Raw genomic sequence first — 16,347 nt, forward strand, 5'->3', positions numbered from 1 at the left:
CAATCTCCACTGAAATCCACATTGTAGAAAAAGCAGGAGAGTCATGCTTTTGAGTCATAGCAAAAGCTTGGGGACCTCCCCCCAAATGATGATGGGTTAAAAGCATGAACATTTTCCTATATATCCAGAGGTCTAAATGTATAGATTGGGCAGAGATATTTCCAGCATGACGAGAAGCACTTTTAAGTTTATACTTACAAGACAACCAAAGGAAATTTAAAATTTGAGCTTGTGACTATGATAATAGCAAGTGCTGCTATACCAGAGCTAGATTAATAGCTTATCAGAACTCCACTGATTAATGTTCAAACTCTGAGCTTTTGAAGCCTTAATGTAACAATAGCATAGTGAGAAGGAAAGAAATCTGAAACATTTCTCATTTTGCATTTCTTTTTCCATCTAATTACATACCTTAAATTACTTTCTTAGACCTTGACAATTTGCATTTACTCTCTTAGACCCTCACAGCTTACATAAGCTTTAAACCATTGTGCCCTATCCAATCATTACTATGAGACACACAAGTGTTGATCATGGAGAACAGTCATTGCAAAGCAAGTCTTTTAAATAAAGGAATAATATGTATGTATGTATGTATATATGATATATATATATATATGGAATAATATATATGTATGTATGGTATATAAATGTGTATATGGTATATAATGTATATGTATTGAAACCCGTTTTGTGAGTTTACCTCTTTTAGACTGAAGCTTCCAGCAAGGTAAACTGTATGAGTCCTCCTTTTTCAGCTGGAGACCTAGTAGCTCCAGAAAAGTGAGGCCAGTTTTCACATATGAAAAAAAAATGACCTTGGGGGGAATTTGGGTAAGTTTTGCTGCTGCCAAACTGATAAAGCTACAGTTAGTTGTCGACCACCACACATCTGAGAAGACCAGGTTGTAGCAGAAAGTTTAATCCAAATGGCCTATGCATCAATTAACACCGCAGCAATGTATCGCTACCTGGACAGGTCCTCTAGGCTGCTGTGGTCTAGACAGCTTCGTTGAGTGGGCAGAGGTCACAGGTCTTCCTTTGTCACACAGGACAGCATGACATCTTCAGCTGCTGCACAGGACACGGGCCTTCACATGCTGCCAGGCACAGAGGTCTGGGAGAATTTCCTGGGAAAGAGGAACTTGGGAAAATTGACCCCCCCTTTGCAAAGCAGGGTAGAAATGCCAACCCAGTGGCATCCATAGCTTGGGCAGTGGATGAGGCGTGGGCCAGCTTTTCCCAGTGTTAGCATCACCACAATTCAAATGGAGTCATCCGTGCCCCGTGGTCTTTCCTGGAGACCTTAGGATTGCTGCTAGGGGTTGACAGTTCTGCCTATCACAGGATGCTTTCCCACTAAGCACTTTAAATGTCATGTTTGGCAGATTTCTGAAGAGTCTGGGGACCATTTTCTATCAAGCATACCAGATTTAAGCAAACTTCACTTTTTTTTTTTTTTTTTTTTTTTTTAGTTACTTGCTTGCTTTAGGCTTAACTTTGAAGACATATACAGGAGACTAAAGAACTGTTGTCCCTGTACATGAATTACATGACTCTGAGCATAGTTGTGAGCACGGGAAAGGATTTGATCATATTTACCATTAATTTGCATATCTTAACTGTCCTTAATCGTTTACAACAAGTTTAGGATTTTACAGCTTTATTTCTGTTAAGTTGGAGCCTTAAAATTTTGAACTGGAGATTTAACTGAAAATATTCTAGTATCAAAATAAAGCTTTAAACCATAAATAAAGTTCATAGGACAACTGGGAACTTTCCCAATCTTTTTATAGTGACCGTTACAGAATATTGGTTTCCTGTATGACTCAGTTTATCCAAATGGCTAAAGTTTAATGAGGTGAGCAAAGACAAAGAGGCCAGACATGCCTCTTTAGGTCAGGTGCTGTTAACCTGAGTAGACCTCAGAAATGTATAAACCTTACTCATCAAAGATATATTATTTAGCAAACATACCTCGTTACTTATCTAAAAATTTCTAGAAGCCTGGTTTTGAACAGTTAGTGAAAACATAAGTAGTTAGACTGTATCCTCAAGTCAGGTTCTGTTAACCTGAGGAAGGTATCATCATACAAAAATCCATCTTACTCCAAACTGTTAGAGACGTGCTGCTGTCTCCTTAGTCTGAAAAGGAGGCGCAATGATAAGCAGAGGGCTCGGAGGGCCTGAGAAGCTTTGCGATGCTGCCTTAGCTGCTCTGTACCATACGGCCATCTTCATCAAGATGGTGGTGAAGCCCAATCACATGTGCTCTCTTTTAACCTTAGTAAAGATGGCTGCCAGCCACATGAAAACATCTATTTTCCTAGTAGATTTTTTTTTTTTTGAGAGCAGAGAACAAAGAAATCATAGAGCTAAAAGATTTTTAAGAGTGGGAAGTAGAAATTCCTTAGAGCTACAAGATTTGGGGAGTGGAGAGCAGAGAAAGTTTAGATATGAGAGGTTTGGGGATCTTTGTTTGTGCATGACACAGGTTGTTACCACATGAGAGAATCTGGAAATTGAGTGTGCCATCTTTGGCCACTGAGCTGTACTGAGCCTGAGCTGTTTGCACTGAGACAATGAGCCTTTAATAAAGCCAAGGAGGAAATTGAGTCTTGAAACGAGAGTCTCCTGAAACAGACCTCCAATGGAGTGTACGTTCCTAGAAACTAGAGCTGAGAGAGACAGAGAACAGGGCCACAGATAGGAATTCTGCCAGAGGGAGGATTCCAGTATCTGCAGCAACCCGGGATTGGCAAGGGAACACCAGTAAGGAACCGAGAACAAAGGGAGCTGAGGTAAGCGTTGCAGACATGAGTCTCAGTCTGGGGCAGCCTTAAGCAGACGGAGAGACTTGTCAGAGAAAAATTTTCCACGTCATCCCTGTCCACATGATGGGGGCCCAGTAGGACAGAAGAGCTTCCTGGTACATCGATGTGGCTTTTGTAGATAGAAGAGAAAGCAGGCTACTCTGAAGTGATGCTTGCACCGTAGAGGAGGAGGATGGTGGTTAGCACAGGTGGAAGAGATGGACTGGGAGAGGCTTTGGGGAAAGGAGAGGGCTGCAATATAGACACAGAGGAGTAAGCTGTCCGTGTGGAGGGTGTAGTAGTTTCCAGGAGCCAGAAAGATGGGGAGATGCTGAGGTGACCCAGGAGGGCATAGCAGGCTCCAGGAGCCAGAGGGTTGGTGAGGAGAGCCAGGTGGTTAGAACAGGTGGAGGCAAGAAGCTGTGGAAGTGGCTGAGTCTGGAATTATGACTCAAATGTGGGCAGCAGAAGCCAGCAGAAGTAAGTGGTCCACAGATCCCTTTGGAGTCAAATCAGCAGCTTGATGCAAAGGCCAAATCCCTTGGAAGGGAGCTCATATATTCCACTCCCAGCTTTAGAGAACCAGACGGATGAAAATGAGGACATGACTGCCCCCAGGCATGGCTGAGGAGAAGGGTTTTATTGCAGATATGAGGGAGAATTCAGCCAGAGGCACAGGGTAGGGTCCAGAGTGAGTCAGATTATGGGAGGAGAGAAAGGAGGAGAGAGCAAGAGATGGAGAGAAGAGAGAGAAAAGGGAGGGCAAGTACACCAAGTTAGAGGAGCTACAGACCAAGAGGCCAAGGATCGAGAAGGCGTGAGACCCAGATGGCTGGATTGTGTAGGAAAGAGAGGCTGGGCTGAAGCGGTTAGGGTAGGGGGCAGGCTGAGAAGTGCTAGGAGGAGCCTCACGCAGTGAGTAAGTCCTGTCCAGGGTTTCTTTGGAACCTCATACTCCTGTATCTCCTCTTCCAGTGCAGGGATCTCAGGCATGTTCTGCCATGCTCAGATTTTTATGTGGTCACAAGGGGATCCAAACCCAGGTCCTCAAGCTTGCAAGGCAAGCATTTTGACTGAGCCATCTCTCCGGGTTCCTGTGGTGGTAAATTTTGATTCCCAACTTGATTGAATCAAGCTGCAGCTAGGGGGTGCTTCGGGGTGTCTGTGAGGATGTTTCCAGAAAGGAGTAATGAAGGTGAGAAGTATGCCATCCACATTCAGCGAAGGCTTATTCTGCAGACCTTGAGATGAGGAGAAAGGAAGACAGCCAGGACCGCCGCACTCTCGCCCTGTTTCCTGACCATCGGGAGGCAAGCTGTTGCGCTCTGCCATACCCTTCTTTCCACAGTGGACTGATGCCCGCGAGACAGCAAAACAAAGTAAACCTTCCTTAAGTTTTTTTTTTTCTCTCACAACTGTGTCACAGCAGTGGGAGCGCCCACTGCACCCCTGAATCCACTCAGCCCTCCACTGCCACTGTCTCCCCCTGAGCTTGTAGCTGAGCGGGAGCTGTGACTTCCCATTGCTGCCCAGCGTTAGGGAGTGTAAAGAGGCAGAAAGAGACAGGACTCTGACCCTCAGCAGACCAGACAGCATTTATTAGCACAGAGGGGCGGCCTCTTCCCTGAGGGAAACTGAGGAGGAGCCTGCCAGGGACAAAAGCTGGCTGCAACCCTTTATGGGGATGGGGTGGATAGTCATGGGATGCAGCTACAGACAAAGCCAGCCTGAGAGACAGTCCCGGATGCTCCAGGTAACTCAGAAGCCTGGACCCAAATGGCCTCTTGCTAAAGCAACACACCTGAGGCCAAGCTTGACCAGCTGAGTTGGATCACCAGGACTCACACTGTGGTGTGAAGAGCTGCTTGTTAAGCTGCTTTGTTATGTTTTCACCTGGGGAAGTAGTTTTTGAAAAGAAGTTAGGTGTTTCCACACCTTTTTCTTTTTGTATTGATGTGACTTGCTTGCTTTGCCTATAAATAATGAGCCCTGGAATAAACCCTCGCTGCTTCAGTCAGATTGACAGCCCTCTCAAGCCGATCCTGTGTGAAGTGTGATTTGTCCTCACTCCCCACTCAGGTACTGTTGGACTCTGCCGGTGGGCTCCAGCAGATGAGGAAACCTTGCATCATGTAGCCCATGCTTCCCTCCTGCAGCCTCTTTTCCCGGCAGTTGTTGCCCAACGCTGTCCCAGCAGACATCCCTTCCTGGGAGGACAGAGCAAGGTCATCTGTAACCTTCTAGCTATCCTGGCTAATCACTGAACATCTCAAGGGAAAATCATACCCGACATATCAGGGAAAAGATCCAGATCCAATCTATAGGCCCGGCAGCGTTTGTGTTACTTCTGTGCTGTGCTTGTCTAGAATTCCTAAGCCAAACCTTCACGGGCTGAGAAACACCTGCATTTACATTCCGCTCGGAGCTCCATGAGGGCCAAGGTGGTTGTTTCTTTGGTGAACAGATCTCTCTCAAATGCCCATGGCAGTGCCTGCCTCACTAAAAACAAAGTCAGCAGCATTATGTTTGTTAGTGTCAGGCACCAGGAGGACCACCTTACTTCGCGTCTCAGCAAACCTGAGGGTAAAGGCACCAACATAAGCAAGTCATGGTGATGTGGGGGATGGGGTGTGCGTGGGGTGTGCGTGTGTGTACATGTGTGATCTGTTCAAAGACACAGTGAGTGCCAGGTCAGAGGCCTTCTCCAAGTCTGCTTAAAGTGCAGGGTGGAGATACCACTGCCCCTAAGGCACGTTGGGGCCCGGATGCTCAGGGCCCTGAAGGCCCTGCTGGTGACATTGTCTGAGGCAATATCTAAGGGCCTCAAGCCAGCAGCAAGACCAGCTGGGGGCTTGTCAAAAGAATGATCCTGGGCATTGCCTCTCCTCTCTGAGCCAGTGGGTCTGGGATGCAACCAGGATTTGGCTTTTTCTAACATGTTCTTGGGTAGTGTTGCTGTGTCCAGCCTGCGGCTGACATACTTTTCGCATCAGTGACCTGACAAAGAGGAGCGTGCCTTCACTGTGGCTCCGAGCCTCCCAGCAGGGAAGGCAGCCGCAGTGGCATTTAAGACTGTGGAGCTGTTCCTATGTGTGGCACCAGGAGGAGCAGGAAGCAGCTCGCTTCTATCTTAAAGGTTACCAGGAAACAGACTCATCCAGAACCAGGGCCAGGATGTACCCCATAACATCCACACTTGGTGACCCACTTCCTTCCACCAGACCCCCATATCATAAAAGTTCAGCGACCTTCCAGAATGCCAGCACCAATTGGAAACCACGTGATCGAAGACATGAGCCTGGAGAGGACATCTCACATTCTGACCATCACAGGACCTCACTCTGAGAACCACTGGAGCAGGTCAGGTCCAGAGCCTAATCAGAGCTTATCTTGAGCTGCCTTTAGCCTCTGAATTAGCCATTGCCTGCCCACCTCTATGTCAGACGGAATGTCCTGTGGCTAACAGAAATAAACTCTTTGGAAGGTATTAACAATGTCCTAATTTTCACCAACCAAAGGCCTAAGTGTCACCAGACACTCCTGAGGACTGCAGCTGAGATTTCCACTTTGCTGCACCCGCCTGTGTAATGTTTACACGACTGTACTTGAAACATATCCTATTTCATAACTTCCATTGTTCTGTTACTATACAAATGTCTTCAAACTCTCACCACATCGGAGCACACAACGTAAATCGATGTTCTAGAGACACATCACTCCTATTTAGATTCTTCAACTTTCTCTTCCCCACTTTGAGCTTCTAGCTGTGCTCTTGGGCTGACTCCTTCTTTCACTTCAAATCTGATTACACTGTTTCATCTCCTGTAAATTCTGCTCACAGATGCCTCCCTCCCCACCCCTAATGTTTAGCCTCATTTCTCCTAATTACCATCTGAAACACAAACCATTCCACCAGCTAACATTTAAAGTACCAGACACAAACTGGTTTACCAGTGAGCGCAAAATAAATGATTGAATTAGTTAACATTTTGGTTAGGTCTGACCGAGATAAAAATCCCCTACATAATCAGGGGTTTTTGTTTGTTTGTTTGTTTTGTTCCAAATTCCGCAGTTGATGCTCACATTTTAACTAAATACTTTTTCAAAGGAAGAGAGAGAAAACAGAGGCAACAGGGCCTGTAATGTAGTTGAAAATTACCCTCCCCAAACATCTATGTACACAGGTACACTTGTGTCTGTGTTGTCTGTCTATGTACTATGCACATGCCATGCCTAGAGGAGGTGTCAGATTCCCTGGAACTTGAGTTACAAGCACTTGTGAGCCATCATGTATGTCAGTGTTAACCACTGAAAATACCTTAGCCAGGTTCAGCTGCCAGCACTCACACAGCAGCCAAAGCCATCTGTAACTCCAGTACAGGGGGTAAAAGGAGAAACATGGAAAGGTCAGAGTAATCTACCCATGAAGTGGTTCTAAGACCTCCCAGCCATCAGAGCCTGAGGGTGCTATTTTCTGACCCTCCATGGTGTACAGTGTTATGTCCAGTTCATGAGACCCCCCCAAAAGACCACCAGGAATCGACTCCAATGCAAACATATGAGGGTTTAGTCAATACAAGCTTGAGCCCGGGTTGCAAAAATTCCTGTGGAAACAGGAGAGGAGTGTGGACCCAAGGTCTAGGGGAACAGGGTTTTTAAAGGACAAAATCGCAAGCAGGGAGTTTCCAAGCCTTGGCGTTACATGATTGGGTAAGGGAAATTGACTTTTGAAATGATCGGTTTACTTTAGGTGTCAGACCATAATCAGTCCTGGCCTGGCCACCTGGGGGGATATCTGATCATGAACAACACCTGGAATGTGCTGATTAGCTGTTGCTAGGGAAGAAGAGCGATTAGCACACTCTGAGGTCACAAGCTAGGGGCCATCTGGGTGGGTTGCCAGGAAACAGTATCTCTTAAGTGCAGGAAGGAATGTGGCGAGCCCAATTACTCCCTGCAGAGGGCAGGATGTGTCTCAATTAACCTGGTCCTTTGTCTAAACTTTTATCCAGGACCTCAGTCATGCTGCTCTAAGATTCTAATTTTAAACTTTGGATGTCTCAACATGGAGTGTGGTGGTTGCAAAGGAAGGTGTGGTTTAGTGCACTGTTAGAGGAGAATCTCATGACTTGCTATGAAGTGAAGGGAGTACTGCAAGGTGACATGCACAACATGAGTCTTTCAACTTAAAAAGTGTAAGATGTCCTGGGAACCTCCAGGCCCCTCCAGCTCGGGAAGCAGATCCTCCAAATGCAGTCCCCAGTCTCATCCCCTCTGTAGCTGACCACCTTTCACTCTGTCCCCACCTCCAGTGGCTCATACAGATCTTTCCCTCCAAGCTTCCCTCCCTTGCTACTCATTCCACAATCCCAGCCCCTAACTCCAGCAGACACTGGAAACCTGCCAGCCAAGCTGGTTGGTGAGGCAGGTAGGTGAGCCTCAAACCCTCACTCTCCTTCCTCCCTTCAAATCCAACTTCCCAGTCTCACCCCCAACTCTGAAGCAGACTACCTTCTGCGACCTCACCTCGATCTCTTCCCTTAATTCCAGGGGACTAAGCAGATCCTAGGGGAGCAGCCTGCTTTCCTCCTGCCTGTGGAGCCTCTCAGCAGCCCCCCTAGCCCATTCCCTTTCCTGGGTTACAGCCCTCAACATCTAAAATCCCATTTTACTGGGAACCCTCACTGGCCACACCTAGCAGAATCCAGAAGAATTTTCCACCAGACAACACACAGCCACAACCGCACTCCTTTAAGAAACAAAGAGGGAAAAAAAAAAAAAAAAAAAAAAAGAAAAAGAAAAAAAAAGAAACAAAGAGGGCTACAGAAGCCAAGGAACAAAACACCCACCCAACAAAGACAAAGCCAGATATTAGCACCTAGATGCTAAATGTAACCATAAAAATGCAATCAACAACAAGAATATGTCTCCACTAGAGCCCAGCAAGCCTACCACAGCAGGCCCTGAGGACTGAGAACTGCGCCATAGCTGAAGCACAAGACAAAGACCTTAAAATAGCCTTTATGAACACAATAGCAGTCCTTAAAAAGGAAATTAATAAATCCCATAAAAAAATCTGCATGCTACCAAATTGGAAACCCTAAAAGAAATGTATATTTTTTAATAGATACCACTTACCAAAGTTAAATCAAGATCAGATAAGCAATAAGCCTAAACCCCTGGTGAATAGAATCAGCCATTAAGTCTCCCAACCTCCCCCCCAAAAGCCCCAGGATGGATGGTTTTAGCACAGATTTCTACAAAACTTTCAAAGAAGAGTTAGTGCCCACACTCCTCAAATTATTCCACAAAATAAAAAGAGAAGGAACATTGCCCAAATTATTTTACACAGTTACCAGGATACTCAAGCCACAAAAAGAACCAACAAAGAGAATTACAGACCAGTCTCTCCTATGAACAGAAATGCAAAAATAGTCAATAAAATACTTGCAAACTGAATCTGAGAACACATCAAAAAGTTAGCCCACCATGATCAAGTAGGTTCCATCCAAGAGATGCAAAGATGGTTAAACATATTTAAATCAATAAGTGCAATTCATCATATAAACAAACCAAAAGACAAAACCCAAATGATCATCTCATTAGATGCAGAAAAGGCCTTCATGATGAAAGTGCTGGAGGACTCAGGATCCAAGGAATGCACCTCAACAAAGTAAAAGCAGTTTATAGCATGCCCAGAACCAACATCAACTTGGAGAAAAACGCCAAACAATTCCACTAAAATTAAGCACAAGATAAGCCTGTCCGCTCGCCCCATACCTATTCAATATAGAACTTGAAATCTTAGCTAGAACAAGTAAGACAACTGAGGGAGACCAAGGGTACAAGTTGAAAAGAAGGAAGTCATTTTGCAGATGATATGATAGTATACATAAGTGACCCTAAAAATTCCTCTGGGAAACTTCTGCAGCTGATAAACACTTTGTGAAAAATAGTTAGATATGAAATTAACTCACAAAAATTAGTAGCCCTCCTATGTACAAACAACAAATGGACTGAGAAAGAAATCAGGCCAACAACAGCTGACTGTTGTCGTTAAAATAGCCTCTGTAACAGGTATACAGACCTTAGCACAGCTGACTCCATGACACAAGTACCACTCAGGCCATAAAACTCAGCGCAGACAGCACCACCTGCCAAAATAAAAACAAAGACCTTCATAGTTCTGGGAAAATCTCTGAAAGTACTAACCTGCTCTTTAGCTTCTGTATTCTGCCTCTGGCTAAATGTTCTTGTTAACTGAAGTCTGTAAATCTAGGCTATAATTTTTGTGCTGGAAACCTCACCCCGAGAAAGCCTCTACATTGGGATCCCAAACACCCAGCGCAGTCACCATCAGGCCAATAAAAGCTTTCTGTTGGCGTGAACCCCTGAGTAGTCTTTCCTGGTGGGTGGCCCACCACACCTCAAATAATGTAAAATATCTTGGGGGGGGGCTCTAACCAAGCAAGTGAAAGACTTTAAGAAGCTGAAGAAAGAAAATGAAGACGGTATAAAAGATGTAAGGATCACTCATGCTCACAGATCCCTGACCCAGAAGCCATGTCTAACTGATAATCATTTGCAAATGAAAATTTAGTTTCCTCCAAAGGAGTGTGACTGGGGAACAAACTACCACTAAGGGTAGCTAGCTGCATGCCCAGCAGGAGCCGGCCAACAGAAAATGAGCTCAGCAACATCATTAAAGGCTCCGTGGCTCATAATGTCAGGTTGGGTTTTTTATTTTCATCTTAATTTTTGTTTTTGCTTTTATTTTATTTCATTTTCTTTATATATTTTTCTCTTTTTCCTGTGCAGTTCCTTGTGTATATATATTACAGCTTCTAGCTTAGTGTTTTTATGGTATTTGTGAGTGTGTGAATGAGTGGGTCTCTGTTTCATGTGCCTTTTCTTGGGCTCTTTTCCTTCTATGTGTTTGTTTTGTTCTATTCTGATGTGCTGGGTTTTGTTTTACCTTATTATATCATATTTTATTATTATTCCTCAGAAGCCCACTTGTTTTCTAATGACAGACAGAAAGAAGGTGATCTGGATGGGTGGGGGGGAGCTGGGATGAGTAGAGAGAGGAAAGACCATAATCAGATATTTTTTGGAGAAAAAAAAAAGCTATTTTCAGTAAAAGGAAAAATGTGTAAGAAGTGTGTGTGTTTTTAAATACATACTTATTTTTATTTGTGTGCCAGTGAGTGTATCTGTTTGTCTATACACAGCATGCGTGTGCAGTATGCCCTAGGAGGCTGGAAGACGGCACAGACCCTCTGGAACTGGAGTCGCAGATGTTGTGAGACCATGTGGGTTCTGGGAACCAAACCAGTGTCTTCTGGGTGCTCTTAACTGGAGCATCTCTCCAGCTTATAAGCATTTTTTTTCTTTTTTTTTTTAAATAAAGAGCTGGGCATAGTGGCTTATGCCTTTAACCCCAGCACTGGGGAGGCAGGTAGGTGAATCTGAGTTCAGGCCAGCCAGGTCTACAGAGTTTTGGGAGTGCTTCACAGAGAAAGCAAAAAGGAAAGAAAGAAAGAAAGAAAGAAAGGAAGGAAGGAAGGAAGGAAGGAAGGAAGGAAGGAAGGAAGGAGGGAAGGAAAGAAGGAAGGAAGGAAGGGAAAAAAGAAAGGGGGAGGGGAAGGGATTAGGAAGGAAGGAAGGAAGGAAGGAAGGAAGGAAGGAAGGAAGGAAGGAAGGAAGAGGAAGGAAGGAAATGGTTGGACAGTTGAAGTCTGAGACCCCAAAACAAGCTTCTCTGTTTCCTGTCCTTGGCAGCAGGCAGCCCTTCCTTAGTCAGACACCAGGTATGACCTTGTATGTAGGGGCTCTGTCCTGTCCAAAGGCAACAAATGCTTAGGGATGCTGGATTGTGTTCCGGTGTCTGGCTTTCCTTCTCCATTTATACAACAACCTAAGGAATACAGCTGCCTCACAACTATGCTGTGTTGTCAGGCACTTCACAGGCCTGGGGTCTCACCTGAAACACCGCTCCACTGGATGAGGAGAGCATGGACACCTCAGTGGTGAATCAACTGGACCAGGCAGCCTCTCAGAGCCTTAGTAACCCTTAGACAAGGAACCGGGGTGGCAACCATCCTTGGGATGAAAGACTCCCAGGAGCCTATCTAGACGGGGAGACCCCGCTTCCCAAGGAACAGCGAGACCAGCCTTCGGATGCAAGCCGCAAGAGGTTTATTTTGATACACGGGTACCCGGGGCGACCAAGCCTATCGGAGGACTTGCGCGCCTCTCGGTTAGGGTGACGGGTTTTTATAGGGCTCGGGAGCAGGAGGCGCAGTTACAGAAGCGAGAAGCAGTTACAGGGTTCTGATTGGGTAGTTTGAACAAAGCCGTAGTTAAGTTATGTACCCAGAACAGGGAAGGCGGGAAGGCAGATTGTGAGCCAAGTCACGTACCCCCCCCCCCCCCCCCGAACCGGAAGGCGGGAAAGAATGCAGCAAGGTAGCTATCCCCTCAGGGAACTTACCGCTATACCGCGCCTACTCTACATAACAATCGCTGCATATCTTTTGGTCTCTCATGGGACACCCTAGCTCTGCATCCCTGCTTGCTCCCCTTCCTCTATGCTTTCACTTATAAAAAGACCCTTTTCTAAAACTCCCCCTCTGCCATCTGAAAAATTCATTCTTCAAGTTTGTAAGACAATATGTCTGGAAGCCACTGGTTCCACTGGCTTTGGCAGCCATTGTTAGACAGGACCCTGGTCCCTAGCTACACTCACTTGAGGTGAAAAAGGCCCTATGACACTCATGTTCCTGACACTCATTCCATTTATAATCAGAAATGCCTGTCCAAAGAGCTTAACAGAGTGCCCAGGCCAAAGAAGACAAAGCCCAAGGTGTGCCGACCAGGCAGGGATGTGCCAAGGCTCAGGCCAGGCCAACGCTCAGTTCTCTCTTCAGAAAATAAGAGTGGAAGGCAGCTGATGGAAGGTGATGGGATAAGACAAGAAAAATCCTGAGAACAAAAAGATTCCAGCAGCTGTGGAGAAGCACTCAACTTTCCTTTCTTTCCAAGCTGCTCTTGCTGTGAATGGTTGACATGGAAATATGTCTTCCTTTTTATTATTATAGTTCACTGTTGGGCTTGTTTCAAACTCTTTTTTAATTTGGGGTTCCTTAAAGCCTCTTTCTTCCAACCCACCAACCACAGGTAGGAGAGAGAAGGTTATTGGGAGGTGGGGCACAGACCCCTTTACTTCTCCTGGCTGTTTAGACTTCATGTTTGTTTGTTTGTTAGACCTATAGTAATCTCTGTCAACAGCAAATTAAGCAAGCAGTCTCCTCCAAGCTACTGTGTTGAAACATTTCTCTCTGTCTGTCTGCTCTAACCCACTGCACCGTCTGTCTCTGGTCTCTTCAAATTGCCACAAGCCACCACTGCACGCGACATTTTCTCTTTCTGGGCTCATATACACATATTCCTCAGAGTCCTTGACCATGTCCCTCTCTGTGCTGCATGAGGCAAGCTGTTACCAGCTGGCAAAGACCACACCCAACAGGAGGCAATTATCAGCTGTGGACAAACTAAAGCCCAAACTAAAATTCCACACTTGGGATCAAAATAAAAACATATTTACATAACGTAACTGAGTTTTTAAAGAAACCAAAACTTCCATCACAGTTCACCAATACTGTCACTGGAGTTTTAAGATAAGAACCTGGACCTGACACACCTAAAAGGTTGTCCTGGCCACTGCCCTCAAAATGACAATTAGACAGTCAAGCAATACTGATAAGCAGAGAAAGTTTTTTTGTTTTTTTTTTTTTTGTGTGTGTGTTTTTGTTTTGTTTTGTTTTGTTTTGTTTTTTAATGTGCCTACACTGGGGACAAGGAAAACTAAAAAGGGCTTGTGGCCTCCCAAGTCAACCTTCAGTGTCCTGACACGGGGCTTAGGTTTATGTAGAGCACAAACCATTTGGGTAACTAAGCAGTCCTGGCCAACGTGTGGTCCTGCCCATCACTGACCCTTCACTGTGTGGGCTCCGTGGTCAGAACTGTGTGACCGCTCTCCCTGAGAGGCAAGTTCCTCCTCTGGCAAGCACCAGGTATGAGTCCTTTCCTTCCTCTAGCGTGGGATTCCTGGGCCAATTCCAGTCCATGTGTACCAATGTGTCTACAGTCTGATAGCAAAGGGAGGGTCACAGTGTCTTCTTAGAATGTCTTTGCAGCAGCCAGGACAGTTACAACAGTGTAAAACAATTCTTAGTGCATGTGTTTGGGTGTGTCTCTGAGGTGAGGTCTCTGAGGTTCCTGTGCTGGAACCTTGCTGTAGCATTGTTGGAAGATGACAGATTCTCAGGAGGTGTGTCCTCGCTGAGGTAGTCCCGATTGAGAGCCAAAGTCATTGGGTGTGGCCCTTGGGAGGAACTGACAGTTTCAGGACAAGGAAGCTCTTCTACTTCTGCAGGGTGAGATGCTGGAAGCAAGCAGTCACCGTTTCTCTATGTTCCCTGGCTTCCTGTATCACCCTGAGGTAGCTCCCTTGGAAGTGTTCCTGCCACCACGTTGCCATCTGCCTCGCCGTGGTGTGCCACGGCCCAGAGGGCCCGCACCACAGCCTGCACCATGACATTTGGATCTTCTGTCTCCACAACCATGAATTAAATCGACCTTCTGTGTTTATGACCTTCCCAGGCCCACACAGCTCGGCATAATAACATGAAACAGATGAACACAGCTCAGGAAAGTGGACTTCTTTCCACTTCCATTTAAAGAGTGTGGTTAAGATGGACAGTTTCTATCCAAATGTGAACATTTGGATTAAAGAGGAACAAAGCATACAGATGCTATATATGAGATGTAAGACCTAGGAAGAAGCCAGGAAAGGTGACGCATGCCTGTAATTTTAATACTTAAGAGGAAAAAGCAGGAAGATGAGAAATTTATGGTTATCTTTAGCTGCATATCAAGTGTGAGACCACTCTGGACTACATACGCACAGTAGGGAGAAAGAGGGAGAGTGGGCAGAAAAGGGACAGAGGTGATAGAGGGAGAGAGGAGGAGGGAGGGATAGAAGAAGAGAGAGTAAGAGAGAGAGAACCAACCAGGCTTGGTCTTGCACACCTGTAATCCCAGCGCTCGCTTCATCAGCCAGAATGGGCTTCAGCTTGTAGCAACCTCAAGCCGCCTGAGACTATACAGGGAGAACCTGTCTAAAAAGAAAAAGGAAAAGGAAACACAAGAAAATGAAGAAACAGGGGAAGAGAAAGTGAAATTGATAGCCAGCATCATCCATATGTAGCAAGGAAGAAGTCCACAGAAATGCCAAGACAAATGGAGAAAATGAGGAGCAGCAACAAGGATGGGTTGTGAGGAGCTCTCAGAAAACCCACCTCCTGGTTTGAAAGTTCAGACACGCTGAGGCATGCATTTTGTCTTGAAGACCTGAGCATCTGTTTCCTTAGGAAAAAAAATAGTAGAGTGTGGGATGGAAAAGAAGAGAGTAACAGTTATTCTAGAGGAGTAGTGTGGCCAACTGACACCCCCCGTCCCCGGTACAAACCCAGAAAGCAACAGGCAGGTCTGAAGCAAACCGTTTCACTGCCCAGCTTCCAGAACGTTGCTTTCTTGTTATGTGTCATATGGGCCAGTCATTTCAAATACTACTGAAATCCTTGACAGCATCATTGGGTGATACAGTACATTTCCTGTATCTGCACTAATTTAATACCATTTGACTCGCAGCCTGTTTTAAGAAACCAGAGTTTACCAGCCACCCACACCGGTGCCTGTGTTTGCGGTCCCGCACAGCTAGCTGGAAACACTGCATCTGACAGAGGCAGGTGCATTGCGGTCTGCGGCGAGGGCCAGCCACCGTAGCCAGTCCTCTGCAGCAGCGTCTCACTTCCATTCACACCTCGCTCCGTATGAGCAGAACCCTAGGTTGCTAACACACTGTCCAAACATCTCAAGCATCTCCTAATTGTGTCCCTGCTGTCCAGCCTGGTGGGATATGCTAGCCTGAGTTGTGCAGGCAATTCTTTGTGCTGGTGTGGGACCGATACAGTCACAGCAGGACCGAGGGGGCTTTGTCACCCTTCCCCAAATGTCAGAAGCATTCACAGTCCTTCTGACAACTGGACTTTTGCCTGCCCCAAGGAGGTAGAAGAGTCCAGATGAGAATCCTGCTTCTACACAGAAAGGACAGCTCAGACTGGACTAGCCTGATCTGGCATTCCCCTGAGTGTCTTCTGTGTGTCTCGGGTAGTCCTCTTGGCAAGCCTGTAAAAAGACATCCCACACAAAGAAGCAAGCTCCTTGGAGGTGCAACAGCATGGCCAGACTGTCTAGCTTCTAACCCTCATTCCCAGTGTGGGAACAGAATCAGGAATCTGCCTCAAAGGATCCTGGCACTCCTGCCAAGAAAAGGGGTCTGATGTTGTCTTCATGCCACATCAAAGAACGGGGGCAGGAGAGATGGCAGGGTGCGGAGAAGGTCCGCTCTGGGGATGCTAAGTTATTGTTCTGCTGGCTTGAATCCTGTCTCCCAAGCACTGTCAGAGAG

At 46.0% G+C, this 16,347-nt stretch overlaps 1 long non-coding RNA gene across 2 annotated transcripts in view; it reads right to left on the reverse strand.

Annotated features, from left to right (window-relative positions):
- LOC132649351 (uncharacterized) overlaps positions 1 to 16,347 on the reverse strand; it is a 133,268-nt gene that overhangs the window by 90,312 nt on the left and 26,609 nt on the right. For both annotated transcript variants that reach the window (XR_009587775.1, XR_009587776.1), the window contains exon 2: positions 9,901 to 9,967. This is a non-coding gene — a long non-coding RNA (uncharacterized LOC132649351). The remainder of the gene's footprint in view (positions 1 to 9,900; positions 9,968 to 16,347) is intronic.

The sequence above is a fragment of the Meriones unguiculatus genome, chromosome 19 (genome assembly GCF_030254825.1).
Source record: "Meriones unguiculatus strain TT.TT164.6M chromosome 19, Bangor_MerUng_6.1, whole genome shotgun sequence".
NCBI lineage: Eukaryota > Metazoa > Chordata > Mammalia > Rodentia > Muridae > Meriones > Meriones unguiculatus.